Source organism: Tachysurus vachellii, chromosome 26 (assembly GCF_030014155.1).
Source record: "Tachysurus vachellii isolate PV-2020 chromosome 26, HZAU_Pvac_v1, whole genome shotgun sequence".
NCBI classification, from domain to species: Eukaryota; Metazoa; Chordata; class Actinopteri; order Siluriformes; family Bagridae; genus Tachysurus; species Tachysurus vachellii.
The window spans coordinates 2,562,446-2,579,418 of NC_083485.1; positions in this window are offsets into that span (position 1 = coordinate 2,562,446).

The window sequence follows — 16,973 nt, forward strand, 5'->3', positions numbered from 1 at the left end:
CACTGAATGTCCAATATGGTTTCTTGCATAATTTGTGACTTGAGTGGAGAGATGTGATACAGTTGCTTTTGGTTCGACGTTTTCTTGCATTAAAGTTTCGATTTGGGATTGAGAAAATTAGAAACTAGCTTTCAGATCACGGATGTCTGTATGGAGAAGTTCGAGTATGGCAAGTTTGGAGTTTATGGATGCGAGTACGCTGACCTCGACTGTGATTTCCTCGTCTGTTTCGGGGGATGAATCCCGTTTGCGTATTTTCTTGTTTGGTTCTGACATAGTATCCAAATTGTAGAAATAGCTGTCGATGCAATTGAGCAGGTTGTCCGAGTCTTGACAAGGTTGGTTATCCAGTATAGCGAAAGTTGTTTTGATAAATGAATGAATTCAATGGTAATCCAGTGTTTGCGTTTGTGTTCAGTGTGCTGCCATGTTGAATCTCACCCCGCCATGTCGGTTCACTCCGCCATCTTGGTTCACTCCGTCACCCTACCACCACCCAGTCACTAGTTTTTAAATGAACTGCACTGACAGAATGAGTGGAGAATAAGAGCGAACTTCTTAATTCAGATGAGTAACGTACTGCAGTTCAAATCAGTAATTCATGAGTCAAAGCTCTAAAACTTTTTCCTAACAATGATAAGATTAATATTCCTGTGAACATTATAACATTACAGTTTAACATGTTACATTTTTATTACTAACACTGTATTAACTTTGAGGTAACTGATGCAGTGCTTTTAGCTTCTCTGTGATTGGGTCTGGGTTTTAATAAATGACGACACCTCAGTTTTCTGACATAATGATTCACTATCTGTTGTTATATTTTATTAAAATAGTTAAAATTGTAGCTGAACATCTTTGAAAGCACAGAGTGAAGATTGTTTATCAGCTGTTCTGACTGTAAATCATAAGTTTTTCTCATTGTATTTTATCTAACATTACATTTCTCTCTGTTGTTTTACATGATACTTCTCACAGACTCGGTAAGTAAATAACTCGACTTCACACTAATAGTAAAAGCTGATATTTTATAAACTTATCACATATATTACATTTTAAGGAGATCACGCATCTTCTCTAATCTACTGCGACATGTCACATGCTGTCGTAACCAGTATATAGACGAGGCAGCAGTAAAGAACATCATTCTGTTATCTGTTCAGGTTTTACATTGATAAATGTCTGTGTTTATAATTAAAGGAAGTGAGAATCTGATATTCTGTATATTCCTTTATCTACTACAATAGCACAGAGATATATTACAAAATATTTCACAATATATTTAAAATACACAGGGGGAAATGTACAAATACTGACATACTGTATATTGGTAAAGACATGCAGAGATCAGAAAATAGGATTTTCCAATAAATCACAAGATATTTCTCTTCCTTAAGGGGAACTAGCGGTATATTAGCACAATGCTACATGATACAGATTTACTGTGTGTGATGACTGATTGTTGTCTAGTTTTCCTCTTTTTTATTAAGACACACATCAGCTGTGTTTTAACCAGAGTAACAGTTACTTTCCACATTTTCACATGGAACAATTCACATTTGTAATCATGCATAAAATCTTCACACTGTTTTATTTACTTTCACAGGCTTTACTGAGTCGTGAGTATAAACCCCTTTTCTGTGCTAGTGATGTCTTGATGCATGAATAATATATTTATTGTTCAGATGAAATAGATTAGACTGTGCTGTGTGTTCAGAGTGCAATAGCACATAGATATCTGAGCATCATGAGCATAGTGTAGTGAACACAACAGACTGTGATCTCTAACAGAACATTCATCATGCTGGTGTCTAGTTTGCAGTGTTGTAATGTAACGGAGTACAAATACTTCGTTACTGTACTTAAGTAGAAATGTCACACAGCTGTACTTTACTTCGCTATTTAAATTTGTCAACTTTCACTTTTACTCCACTATTTTCCTAGATAAAATGTACACCTTTACTCCGTTATATTTCCACTAAGCAACTTTGTTACTCGTTACTACAAAATAAAATCAGAAGAAATGTGTGCGACTGCAATAAGGGAGGTTTGGCGAATCACTGCTCCTAGATTGCATTACGCAGATCCGCACGCACTATTTCATCGTAATATTGCCAAAAGGAGGCGGAAGCACAACTGAAACCACCATGGAAGCACCTACCGGAGGACCTTCCGTTATCGTAGGCCAGGGGTGTCCAACCAGTCAGAGACCAAGAGCCATATTTTTTACTGTGTTACCGCAAAGAGCCACATCATACACATGGGCACACATGATCATCACCTTTTTTTCCTGCCATTTTGAGAGCGAACTTGACACAAATTGTTTACTCAAATGATTTTGCTCCTACTGAGAAACTTTGAGGTATTTTCAGCCCACTCACATGCGTGTTTGACGAAAATACCGTATTGAACTCAAGCGAAGCAAACACGCATATTAAGAAGACACGAATACAAACTTCGATATGAACGTAAGAGCCGCATGCGGCTCAGGAGCCGCGGGTTGGCCACCTCTGTCGTAGACGACCACCCTGACGATAGTGGTGAACAGTGTGAAGAAGATAACGTTATGCATCCGTGCCCGTATTTGCAAGAAATGTTTCTGTACATTGGAATGAAAGATTCTTCCTACAGGATGAAGTGCCTCTTATGCCTACCAAAAATCACTGAAATTTTACTTTTTACTTTTACTTCAAATACTTAAGTACATTAAATATCAGAAAATTACTTCTGATACTAAAGTACAGTAAATATCAGATACTTTAAGACTTTTACCTGAGTAATATTCTAAAAGGTAACTTTCACTTCTACCAAAGTCTTTGTCTAGCACGATACTTGTACTTTTACTCAAGTATTGCTTTCTAGTACTTTATACAACACTGCTAGTTTGTCATTTAGTGTTGTACAGACACAGAAATCTGACCTACACACTGATACTGAGAGAGAAAAAGCTGAAGGTTTTATAACAAACAGTCATTAGTGAACACAATCTGATCTACTGAAGCTAATAATCAGAGACTGACTCATTATCAGTTTAAACTGAAACAATCAGAGACATTTTTACCTCAGAGAGGAAATTAAATTACATATCAAACACATCCAGTAGAAACTGGTGATTTATAGCAATAAGAACCAAAACCACACAAACCCCAGGTAATATTGGTCTGTTAGTTTGTTCTGTAGATTAATGAGCAAAGAAACTCAGATATTTTCTACACAATGAATTTTTCCCTGATACAGATAGAAATGGGGTTAAAATATGGTGATGTTCAGCATTTTCACTTCATATGGAGTGTTTTATTCAGCAGCTGATCACAGATCTGTGTTACTGCACTGAGTAAAAACACCTCATGAAGTCTTTCATTATTTAATATAAACTATTTATAATGATTCACTATCTGTTGTTCTATTTTATTAAAACAGTTAAAATTGTAGCTGAACATCTTTGAAAGCACAGAGTGAAGATTGTTTATCAGCTGTTCTGACTGTAAATCATAAGTTTTTCTCATTGTATTTTATCTAACATTACATTTCTCTCTGTTGTTTTACATGATACTTCTCACAGCGGTAAGTAAATAACTCGACTTCACACTAATAGTAAAAGCTGATATTTTATAAACTTCTCACATATATTACATTTTAATCCAGGAATCAAATAGAAACATAAAAATATGTAATAGATATAAAAAAGTTTACACACCTCTGTTGAAATGGCAGGTTTTTGTATAATAAATGAAAACAAGAAAAATTATATCAGAAACTTTTCCAGTTTTATAGTGAAATTGCAACTTATATATTAAAGTTATTTTAGGGTAATAAAAATAAAAATATACGAAAACCTGTTTGTATAAGTTCACACCCCCCTAAATTTATACTTATTTGAAGCACCCTTAGATTTTATCACATCATTCAATCTTTATTAAGAGTTATAACAAGAGAGTTGTTATCAGTTTAACTCATCGTGACTCAGCAATATTTTGCCTTTCTTCTTTGTAAAAGCATTCTGACTCTGTCATATTGTCTGGGCATCTCCAGTGCACAGCCCTCTTCAGGTCACCCCACAGATTTTAGATTGGATTTGGATCTGGACTCTGACTGGGCCATTCCTAAACCTTGTGCTTGTTTTGGTGAAGTCATTCCTTTGTTGATTTGTGTTTGTGCTTCGGGTCGTTGTCCTGCTGAAAGGTGAAATTCCTCTTCATCTTAGGTGTTTTAGCAGAAGCCCTAAAGGTTTTGCACCAAAACTGACTGGTATTTGGAGCTATTCATTATTACCTCCAGTCTGATTAAAGCCCCAGTTCCAGCTGAAGAAAAGCAGCTCCAAAGAATCATGCTGCCACCTCCATGCTTCACTGTGGGGATGGAGATCTTCTGGTGATGTGGTTTATTTGTGCCAAACATATCTTTTGCTATTATGGCCAAAAGTTTTAACTTCAGTCTAATCAGACAATAAAACATTATTCCACATAGTTTGGGGAGATTGGATTTATTTTGTTGATAACTTTTGGATGTTTTTTTTGCACAAAACAGACGTCCATCTTGTCACTCTAACCTGTAGTTCAGACATATATAGAATCTTATATTGGGCTTCCTGACAGCCTTCCTGACCAGTTTTCTGGGCTTGTGAATAATATTAGAGGGTTTTATAGTTTGTTGATTATTGTCTTTCCAGTGTTAAATGGTATATTCAATGTCTTGAAATTTGTTTGTAACCCTCTCCTAATTGATATTTCTCAACAATGAGATCCTGTACCTGATTTGTCAGCTCTTTGCAGCCCCATGGCTTTTCTAGTTACTAAAATGAACAATCCTACAGGAACAGCTGTACTTTATTTGGTGTCCATCATTCACTTTAATTGACAGCAGGTATCTTCTAGTGAGTATTTAACAAGATTTTGAACGTGATTGGTTTATTCTAAACACTGCAACATTAGCAATTAAAAAAGTGTGTGCAAACTTATACAACATGGTTAATGTACATTTTTATTAAAGAGAGAAAAACAGAAGGAGATCACGCATCTTCTCTAATCTACTGCGACATGTCACATGCTGTCGTAACCAGTATATAGACGAGGCAGCAGTAAAGAACATCATTCTGTTATCTGTTCAGGTTTTACATTGATAAATGTCTGTGTTTATAATTAAAGGAAGTGAGAATCTGATATTCTGTATATTCCTTTATCTACTACAATAGCACAGAGATATATTACAAAATATTTCACTATATATGTAAAATACACAGGGGGAAATGTACAAATACTGACATACTGTATATTGGTAAAGACATGCAGAGATCAGAAAATAGGATTTTCCAATAAATCACAAGATATTTCTCTTCCTTAAGGGGAACTAGCGGTATATTAGCACAATGCTACATGATACAGATTTACTGTGTGTGATGACTGATTGTTGTCTAGTTTTCCTCTTTTTTATTAAGATACACATCAGCTGTGTTTTAACCAGAGTAACAGTTACTTTCCACATTTTCACATGGAACAATTCACATTTGTAATCATAATATCATAAAATCTTCACACTGTTTTATTTACTTTCACAGATTGAACTGTTTGGTGAGTATAAACCCCTTTTCTGTGCTAGTGATGTCTTGATGCTGCATGAATAATATATTTATTGTTCAGATGAAATAGATTAGACTGTGCTGTGTGTTCAGAGTGCAATAGCACATAGATATCTGAGCATCATGAGCATAGTGTAGTGAACACAACAGACTGTGATCTCTAACAGAACATTCATCATGCTGGTGTCTAGTTTGTCATTTAGTGTTGTACAGACACAGAAATCTGACCTACACACTGATACTGAGAGAGAAAAAGCTGAACGTATATCAGTGAGAAGCAAAGCAACACACAAAGCTAGGTAATATTGGGCTGCTAGTTTGTTCTGTAGACTGTGTGCTGTGTTTGAATGAGCGCAGTCAGAATGATCAGAGTTACACTGAGACATCGGTGATCAGACTGCTGCAGAATCAGACAGAGTCACAGTGTGAGCTAACCGGATAACGCTAGGAAAAAGACTAGCTCTTGTTGAAAGTGAGAGGTTTCGCTCTTTTATTCTGATATTTTCTACACAATGAATAAACACCATGTATAACGATTAAACATGAACCTCAGTGAAAGTCTAGAGATCTGAGACACAGAACAAAAATCCACCAGCATGACCTCAGAGTCTTTATCCAATAGACAGATAAACACACAGATAAAGTTCAAGAGCAAAGGAGCAGATTCCAGTTTGTTAAAAAGTAGATGATGGACAGATGAGACAAAGACTAAGCTATAGCAGAGTGATGAAAAGAGGAAAGTGTGAAGTGAAAAGAAAACTGTTCATGATCCAAATCAAAGCAGCACTTCTGTGAAACATGGAGACATGGACATTTATGGAAGACAGTAGAACTTGTCTTTATTTTTCCCTGATACAGATAGAAATGGGGTTAAAATATGGTGATGTTTCATACTGAATGTTTACGCTCCGAATGAAGACTCACCTGAATTCATGTCTAAAACCATACTTTTGTTTAACCAGTACTGTAAGGGCTTGGGAATCTGCGCCGGTGATTTTAACTGTGTTATGGACCAAAAAATGGATAAGTCTACTTCAGACTCAGCCACTAATCTTAGATCATCCCTGGTCCTTAGAGAACTTTGCAATGAGTCTGGCATTATCGATGTCTGGCGAGAATTTAACAGGGGGAGTAAAGAATACACTTTTTACTCTAACCCCCACGGATCCTATTCAAGATTAGACTACATTCTGATTCATACCCAATATCTTCACGCAGTGTCTGCTTGCCAAATTGGTCCAATCATTCTGTCCGATCATGCTCCAGTCCAGCTGGATATGACGCTATGCGAACACAGGACTACTAAGGTCTGGAGATTAAATTCCTCCACGTTGAACGATTTGGCATTTTGTGAATTGGTTCGGGATGGATTAAAGAACTATTGGACAGACAATGAAAATTCACCTGTATCATCTGCAACTATTTGGGACGCTGCGAAGGCTACAATTAGAGGGCATATTATATCTTATAATTCGGCACGCAGACAGGCTTGGTCCAAAAAAAGACAGAACCTTGAAAAGGAAGTAAAAAGATTGGAGTGTCTACACAGTACAGTCCCTACTCAGACAAATTGGGCCCAACTATGTCGAGTCAGAGCTGAACTTAATCTGGATCACACAAATCATATCAAAAAGCTCATATTCCTTTCTAAACAAAAATATTATGAATATGCAAATAAACCTAACAGATTACTGGCCCACCAAATAAAAAAAACACAAAGTGAAAGAACAATTAAGTCAATGAAGTCCCCGGATGGCTCAACCACATACAATGCTACTTTGATTAACGATTTATTCAGGGATTTCTACAAAACGTTGTATAAATCGCAAGTCACGGCTAAACAATTTGATATTACCAAATTTTTAGACGGTATCCCTCTTATGACTATTTCCGAAGATGATAGAGTATTTTTGGATTCACCCCTGTCACTGGAAGAAATCTTCAGTGCAATCCAATCTATGCCCGCCAACAAATCTCCAGGTCCTGACGGATTCCCCTATGAGTTTTACAAAAAGTTTTGGCCTGAACTCTCTCCTATCTTGATGCCCGCTCTTCAAGATTTACTAGACCATGGAGTGGCCCCCGAGTCGTGGAAAACGGCGTCAATTTGTTTAATTCCGAAAAAAGGAAAAGACCTTCAAGAATGCGCCTCTTACAGGCCAATAAGTCTCCTGAATACCGATTATAAAATACTTGCTAAGGTCCTTGCTCGCAGGCTCGAAACAGTATTGCCATATATCATTAAGCCGGACCAGACAGGATTCATAAAATCACGTTTTGGCACAGATAATATTCGCCGACTCTTGAACATCATAGATTCAATACAAGCACGTAAACTCCCAGCCCTTATTATCTCCCTGGATGCGGAAAAAGCCTTCGATAGAGTCGAATGGGGATTTCTTTTTGCCACTCTCAAGAAATTTAATTTAGGTCCTAAATTCATCGATTTGATAAAAGTGCTTTATACTAATCCACGAGCTACAGTCACTACGAATGGTTTGATCTCAAAACCCTTTGTCATAGAAAGAGGTACGAGGCAGGGGTGTCCTCTTTCACCCCTGCTTTTCGCCCTCGTAATCGAACCACTGGCTGAATCTATAAGGCAGTGCCAACATCTTTCTGGTATAACGGTGGGAGATGAGGAACATCGGATTTCTTTATATGCAGATGACGTACTGCTGTATATTTCTGAACCTGAGAAGTCCATTCCAGCAATATTAAAGTGTATTTCAGAATATAGTAGCTTATCTGGATATAAAATTAATTTGTCAAAATCCACGGCGCTTTCTTTTAAGTTTTCTGCTCCAAGTGATCTTTCATCTCTCTCACCCTTCAAAATAACTACTTTTGGTTTTAAATATCTTGGCATATTCATTACACCACTATTTACAGATTTATTTAGAACAAATTATGCCCCTCTTCTGGATTCCATTAAAAAAGACCTTAACACGTGGCGGACACTCCCTATTTCTTTTCTGGGCAGGATTAACGTGATCAGAATGAATATTCTACCTAAATTTCTATATTTGTTCCAATCCCTACCTTGTCATTTACCAAATGTCTTCTTTAAAGACATCAATAAGCACTTTTCTAAATTCATCTGGAACTACAAAATGCCTCGAATTAGTTTTAATAAATTAATGAAACCAAAGGATAAGGGAGGAGTCGCCTTACCGAACTTTCGTCTGTACTACTGGTCAGCACAGGTGAAGCATATGGTTAGTTGGTACAATGAAAGGACCGACTCTAGATGGCTTAATCTGGAAGCAAGGGCTTGTGCTCCTCTCCCAATAAAATTTCTGCCTTTTATTGCAAGTACCAAAAAGCTTAAATGTGCCTCAACAAGTTTCACCATTTTGAACACCCTTCGGATATGGAGAGACATTAAACTGTATCTTAAGATTCCAGCTGAACTCACACTTTTCTCACCTATTGCTTTTAATCCCGACTTCCCTATATCTCTGCAAAATATTGGCCTTTCAGTCTGGTCTAACTTAGGGATCTCGCAATTATCTTGTCTCTTTTCAGGCGAGGCATTAAAATCCTTCCAAGAAATATCGCACCAATATAATATACCACAGTCTCATTTTTTCAAATACCTTCAGCTACGTCATTTCATAAAACCTCTGTCTGATAATGGTAAGTTGAGACGTGATCTTACTGACATAGAACAAGTTATAACAAAAAACAATCTCTCTAAGGGGTTAATATCTAAAATATACAATGCTTTGGTTGATACGTGTACTTCCTCCTTAGAGAGCTTGAAAAAAGTGTGGGAAAAAGACCTGGGCCATGGAATTACCGATATGGACTGGTCCACCATATGTAACAATTTGTTCCCTAAATGTACATCTTTGGGGATTCACGAACTCAACTACAGATTTTTTAACAGAGTTTACCTTACACCTTCTCGTTTAAGAAAGATTTACAAAGACTCCTCCGATCTCTGTTTTAATTGCAAGAAACACAAAGGTACATTCCTTCACTGCTTCTGGTATTTTGACAAAATCTTTTCTTTCTGGACTAAAGTACATCATTTTTTACAAAGGCTCCTTAAGTTGAAATTTTGTTTCTCTTTGGAATTGTATCTGCTGTATAGTGGAATTGAGACTGTGTTTGACTTCCACACAAGACAACTGTTTTTACATTTGGTGTACCTGGCAAAGAAATGTATATTGTTATTGTGGTCTTCTCCTCAGGTACCTTCTGTTAAAATGTGGTTGTCTCAAATGTCCATATTACTTCCACTTGAGAAGCTCACTTACGACATACACCAAAAGTCTAATGACTTTTGGCAGATATGGACACCTCTTTGGTGCCACATTAACAACCTCTCTTGATCCTCTGTGTTACAGTGTGCATTTTGTTATTGGCCTGAATGTGCTCTCTTTTTCACCTGATTGTCCACTTTTAATTGCTTTTTATTGTATACTTGAGACTGTATTGCTATGTTTATGTACATCTGAGTAACCGACCAATAATAAAAAAAAAAAAAAAAAAAAAAAAAAAAAAAAAAATGGTGATGTTCAGCATTTTCACTTCATATGGAGTGTTTTATTCAGCAGCTGATCACAGATCTGTGTTACTGCACTGAGTAAAAACACCTCATGAAGTCTTTCATTATTTATTATAAACTATTTATAATGATTCACTATCTGTTGTTCTATTTTATTAAAATAGTTAAAATTGTAGCTGAACATCTTTGAAAGCACAGAGTGAAGATTGTTTATCAGCTGTTCTGACTGTAAATCATAAGTTTTTCTCATTGTATTTTATCTAACCAGTGATTCTTGAGATAAGGGACAAAACATGTCCACCAGATAAAACACAGTTTGTGGGTAAAACAATTACTTAATATTACACATACACTTAACTAGAAGACTAAAAAAGATAATGAAAGCACAACTAAATATTATTTCATGTCGTTTTATAAATGTTTTTAATTCTAAATGATATGATATGTGACCAGTGTCTGTAAAAACCCTTGTCCGGAAGCAGGTGTCATTACATTACAATAGCATAAAAACAATTAAAAGTAATTTTAAATTAAATGTTATATTTACTATGTGTAAGTAGTTCAGTAATTAATTTAATGAGCATCAAAAGTTACAACTGAAAACTGATTTTAATGTAGTTTTAAGACGATTTAACTTGTGTCCTGGGTTTTTGTCAACACCGTCAGACCTTTTTTTTTTAAATAAAAAAATCAGGAATTATTGAGGGCAGCCAAAACTTTTTATGACTTCCTTGTTCTTTCAAATGCCATGAGACCACTTTAGCTCTGGTACGTTTTTAATATTCTTTTAAATTTATACCTACTTGTTAATACTTTGCATGTCACAACCATAGTGTGTCAACACCATAAACAATGTAATATAAGATTTGTATGTTATTTTCTGTTATAAATGCTTAATTTAAGTCAAGTATAAAGGTAACAAGAAACGAATGATAAACAAGATGGCTCTTGTGAGAAGCACATGTGTTATGAGAGGAAACATGGTATTTTGTCAACTCCGTCACATGTCAACACCATCAGGATTTGTGTCTGACGGTGTTGACTCTTTCTAAGACGGTGTTGACAAATGCCATTATGTGCATCATTCCTCATTTTAGTGTAGTTTACTTTCAATTTACTTACAATTATATTACTTACAAAACATTTTATATTACTGTTGCTCAGTTTTATGTTGAATTGCAACCAATTGCTATATAGCTTTATGTTTTGAATTGAATCTCATTTTCATAGCCTCTCAAGTACTTGATATGTTCAAGGTGTTGCTTATGATTACACATAATTTGAAGCTTATGCTTTTCCATCAGAAAAGCATACTGATGGAATGATATGCATTTCAGGCTAGAATGGCTAGGGAGAAGCTATCAGTGGAGGAAAGAAAGAGAAGGAATAGGGAGTATCAAAAAAGAAGGCGAGAAAAAATTTATAGCCAGTCTGAGCTGAAAGAAGAGTTGCTGAGAAAGGAGAGGGAAAGATGGAGAAATAGGGTGAAGGAGGGCAAAATAAAAAACATCACTGATTTGGAAGAAAGAGCCAAGAGGTATAAGAGAAGGTTTTGGAAACAAGCACAGAAGGAGTCAAGAGAACGCAAGAACAAAGCACAGGAAGGCAAGCATCTAGACACCCCACCACAGAGTCCTTTGGACATCAGTTTTGAGGATCTAAGGAGTAGTAGGCAGCTAGTTGCTGGTGAAAGGGAAAGACGCAAAACTAGAAAAAGACACTCCAGAGAGATTAAAGCACTGAAAGACAAACTTGACAAGTTAAAAAAAGAGAGGGACAAGCTGAGAAAGCGTCTTGAACGTGAAAAACGTATTCAAAATGAGAAGACACAGTACTCCCCTCAAACCAAAACAGACATGATGGTTCAAGGGAGCCAACTCAGAAATCCTTTAATCAAAAAATCACTGCTCTTCCACCATGCAATGACTGCAGAGCTGAGAAGAAATGCTCCTCGCACCCACAGAAGAGGCAAACTTGCATCCCAGCATCCAAAACTGTCTTTGTCTGGCCAAATTCTCAAGAAGTATCGCCTTATCCATAGGGTTCATGAGTTTGGCCTGACTTACAAAACACTGACAGAAAAAATACCAAAACAAAGGAAGCCTAGGTTCTTCCAGACCATATCCCTAAGTGTTCACAGTTTTTTGGAAAACAATGCAAGGATGACAACAGACAAGCAAGACACCATTACCAGGAAAAAAGTAAAACGTCAAAGGATGATTCTAAATGACACATTGCAAAACCTTCACATTGCATTTGTCCAGCAAAACCCAAGCATTAGACTTAGTTACTCGTCCTTCTGTGCATTGCGTCCATTTCACGTTACACCTCCAAGAGCCTCAGACCGAAAGACATGTCAGTGTCTGTACCATGAGAATGCAACACTGATGCTTGAATGACTTGCTGGTCCTGAAGTCATTCAATGCTTTAACAACCAACAAACTTGAAGAGAGTTTCCAACTTGTATGTTGTTCTCCAGCAAACGAATCTTGTCTTTTACGTACCTGCACCCGATGTCTGAACAAATTTTCAGTTCTTTCTCCAGAGCAAGGGAAAACACAAGTGGAGTGGAAGCAATAGAAGCGCATTGCGGAGGGAACAGAAGATGGGGCGCACTTTCACACCAAACTGGTGAAACACACTGGCACTCTTTCAGAGCTTATGATTCTCTACCAAGACAAACTAAGAAATGAGACAACCAGCCATGTCCACTCAGTTCATAATCAAACCAAGGAGCACAGGAACATGATAACAAATTGTGATGAAACCACTGTTATTGTTCATGTTGACTTCTCTGAGGCCTGGAAATGTAAATACAGTTCAGAAGTACAATCCTGTCACTATGGGCAAAACCTTCCGCAGCTCACACTTCATACAGGCATGTTCTACACCAAACATGAAATGGCAGGATTCTGCACGGTCTCAGAGTCCAAGCGCCAGGATGCTGCAGCCATCTGGACCTATATGGATCAAATCCTGACAGGCATTCATGCAAGATTTCCAAAGATTAACACTGTTCACTTTTGGTCAGATGGTCCAAGCAAACAGTATAAAAATAAAAAGAACTTTCATCTCCTCTGTGCTGTCCCTCCCCAAATGGGATTCAAGAATGCAACGTGGAATTTCTTTCCTACTTCACATGGCAAGGGTGCCCCAGATGGCATTGGGGCAACAGTTAAGAGGTGTGCAGACAGTATTGTGCTGAGAGGTCAGGACATTGTGGATGGCAGAAGGACATTGTGGATGGCAGAGCATTTTATGAGATGGTGTCCAGCAGCCTAAGTGGTGTCAAGGTACAATACGTTACCAGTGATGATTTTCAGTCCTATGACACTCTCCTCATGCCACCCCTGAAAACCATTCCTGGAACAAGGAAGATTCATCAAGTTGTAGCTAAAGGGAACATCATCCATTGTAGAAACATTTCGTGTTTTTGCAATGAGCCACAGATTTGCCAGTGTTTCATTCCTGTTACTCACACTTTGGATGGCATCCCTCAAGACCCAGATGAAGGACCCAGACAGAGTCCTCTGGCAATGCTGATGGAGGCCATGGAGAAAGAGCCTAGCAGAGAACCTGAGGGCACAACAACTGGGATAGGCCCCGATGATACTCAGAGTGGAGACTGGCTTGTTGTCATGTATGAACAGAACTGGTGGCTGGCTAAAGCCTTAACAATTGACCCAGAGCATCAAGATGTTCAAGTTGAATTTTTTCACCCTCATGGGCCAAATGTTTGTTTTCAGAAAAAACAAGGACGGCGGGATGTCTGCTTTGTGCCATTTACAGATATTCTAGTCAAGCTGAATGAGCCATCATCACCCGTCCTTACAAGCAGCACCAGGGAGATATATAACATATCAGCAGAGGTCATGGATTTCATAGAAGAGGAACACTTGAATCGTCTGTTGCCTGGTGTTTAAACTCCATCGACTGCCTTGAGAAGTCAAATGTTACGTTTTTTATGACCGTTTAGCAATATTTTAAAGGTTTAGTTGTCATTTTGACTATGGTTGATTTGAATTAGTTTATATACTTTATAAGGAGCATATATTTGAAGCTGTTGTGGACTTTACAAAGGGGGTTCATTTCTTTTTCTATTGCCTGTAAAGTCCCTCTACTCCCATTAGATGAAAAATTGGTTATATAATGTGTTTTCTTCATATCTTGCAATGTTATGATATTTGTGAGAGGTCAATGTTCCTATTGAATGAAATATTTTTCTGTTTCTTACAAGTTTGTCACCACCTTCAGTTTTGTGTCAACACCGATGACGCCTTGCCAACTCCGTCAGAATGATATATTGTTGTTGTTTTTTATAAAGAGGAGCTGTTTTGTTTCCTCAAGAATATTTGTTAATAAAATGGTTGCATTTTCAAAGTTATTGTGTAATTTGTATGCTTCTAAGTATCACTGTTCACTATGGAACCTAAATGATAAATTGATTAATCAATAAAGCCTAAACCGCAATCATTAAACATTGACTAATCTAACTTTTAAAAGGTGATATGATTATTTTAAAAACATTTTTTAGTGATTAAGACAATTAAAAACTGCTGAGAGTCAAAATATTTGTGATAATTAAAAATAATTTTATAGACATTTCTATGTGTCTGATGGCGTTGACAAAAATCCAGTACTGATCCTGCAAACCTCTTAATTTATATATATATATATATATATATATATATATATATATATATATATATATATATATATATATATAAAAATGGGAGGTTGTTCCAAATAATGTGGTTTTTAAAATAATGAAGATTTTTTTTTTTTGAAAATCAAAACCTGTTTTGTCCCTGATCTCAAGAATCACTGTAACATTACATTTCTCTCTGTTGTTTTACATGATACTTCTCACAGATTTGGTAAGTAAATAACTCGACTTCACACTAATAGTAAAAGCTGATATTTTATAAACTTATCACATATATTACATTTTAATCCAGGAATCAAATAGAAACATAAAAATATGTAATAGATATAAAAAGTTTACACATCTCTGTTGAAATGGCAGGTTTTTGTTGTGTAATAAATGAAAAGATGAAAAATCATATCAAACTTTTCCACTTTTATAGTGAAATTGCAACTTGTATATTAAAGATATTTTAGAGTAAAAAATAAATAAAAAAGTACAATAACCCTGTTGTATAAGTTCACCCCCCTAAATTTATACTTATTTGAAGCACCTTTAGATTTTATCACATCATTCAATCTTTATTAAGAGTTATAACAAGAGAGTTATTATCAGTTTAACTCATCGTGACTCAGCAATATTTTGCCTTTCTTCTTTGTAAAAGCATTCTGACTCTGTCATATTGTCTGGGCATCTCCTGTGCACAGCCCTCTTCAGGTCACCCCACAGATTTTAGATTGGATTTGGATCTGGACTCTGACTGGGCCATTCCTAAACCTTGTGCTTGTTTTGGTGAAGTCATTCCTTTGTTGATTTGTGTTTGTGCTTCAGGTCGTTGTCCTGCTGAAAGGTGACATTCCTCTTCATCTTAGGTGTTTTAGCAGAAGCCCTAAAGGTTTTGCACCAAAACTGACTGGTATTTGGAGCTATTCATTATTACCTCCAGTCTGATTAAAGCCCCAGGTCCAGCTGAAGAAAAGCAGTCCCAAAGAATCATGCTGCCACCTCCATGCTTCACTGTGGGGATGGAGATCTTCTGTTGATGTGGTTTATTTGTGCCAAACATATCTTTTGCTATTATGGCCAAAAGGTTCAACTTCAGTCTCATCAGACCATAAAACATTATTCCACATAGTTTTGAAGATTGGATATATTTTGTTGATAACTTTAGCCAGGCTTGGATATTTTTTTGCATAAAACAGACTTCCATCTTGTCACTCTAACCTGTAGTTCAGACATGAAGAATCTTATATTAGGCTTCTTGACAGCCTCCCTGACCAGTTTTCTGATGGGCTTCTGACTAATATTAGAGGGTTTAGAGTAGGGATGTACCGATACCACTTTTTCTCTTCCGATCCGATTCCGATACCAGTGTTTGCCGATATTGGCTGATTCCGATATCTGTGTTCTTTTCTACCTTTAAAACTAAAGAATGTATACAACTCGCTTTATTTTATTTAAGATTTATTTGTTTCTGGCAAAGAAATGCCATAATGCACATTACTGAATGATAAATGTTTTTCAAGAAACCTTAAAAAGTATTAATGCAGTAGCAAACTGTATTTTTAAAAGTTAGTGATATAACAATCTAAACCATATATACTGCGATTATTAAATTAAATTATTTTCTGAAGAAAAGGCAATATTTTAAAGTGAATCTTAAATGAGAACTCTTGAAACACAATGCAAAATATATTACGCATTGAGGTAAATGGAAAGGGCGCCTGCTAAACTTGTCTGTCTGTCGCAGGCAGTTGTGCAACATATTGCCCATAAAATTTATCATATTTATTTTCATTAATGTAACTTAATATATAAGTGTCTTTTTCTTATAAGTACAAGCAATAGTCTATGATGTTTGCTGTTCATTAATCAACCACCACAGGCATGGGCATCGTAAATAAAAAGTGGGCGTGTCCTGTCCCACACACATATAATGGTTCCGACGCCCATGGATTTCAGGAAGCAGGAGCGTGATCAATGCTGTAGGTAAAACGCGGAATGTTTAATTTATTAGGGCATTCCTCAAGCAGAATGGATTTGAAAATAATAAAAATAATTGTCATAAAAAAAGACTTCTGCGCTGAATAGAGACGGTAAAAGTGTGTGGGCCCAAAATTATTGGTCTTAAAAAGTGGGTGGGTCCTGTCTCACCCACATATAATGGTTCCGACGCCCATGACCACGGGTATCGGATTTGGATCGGTCACGCACCACCGATACCCGATCCACTCAAA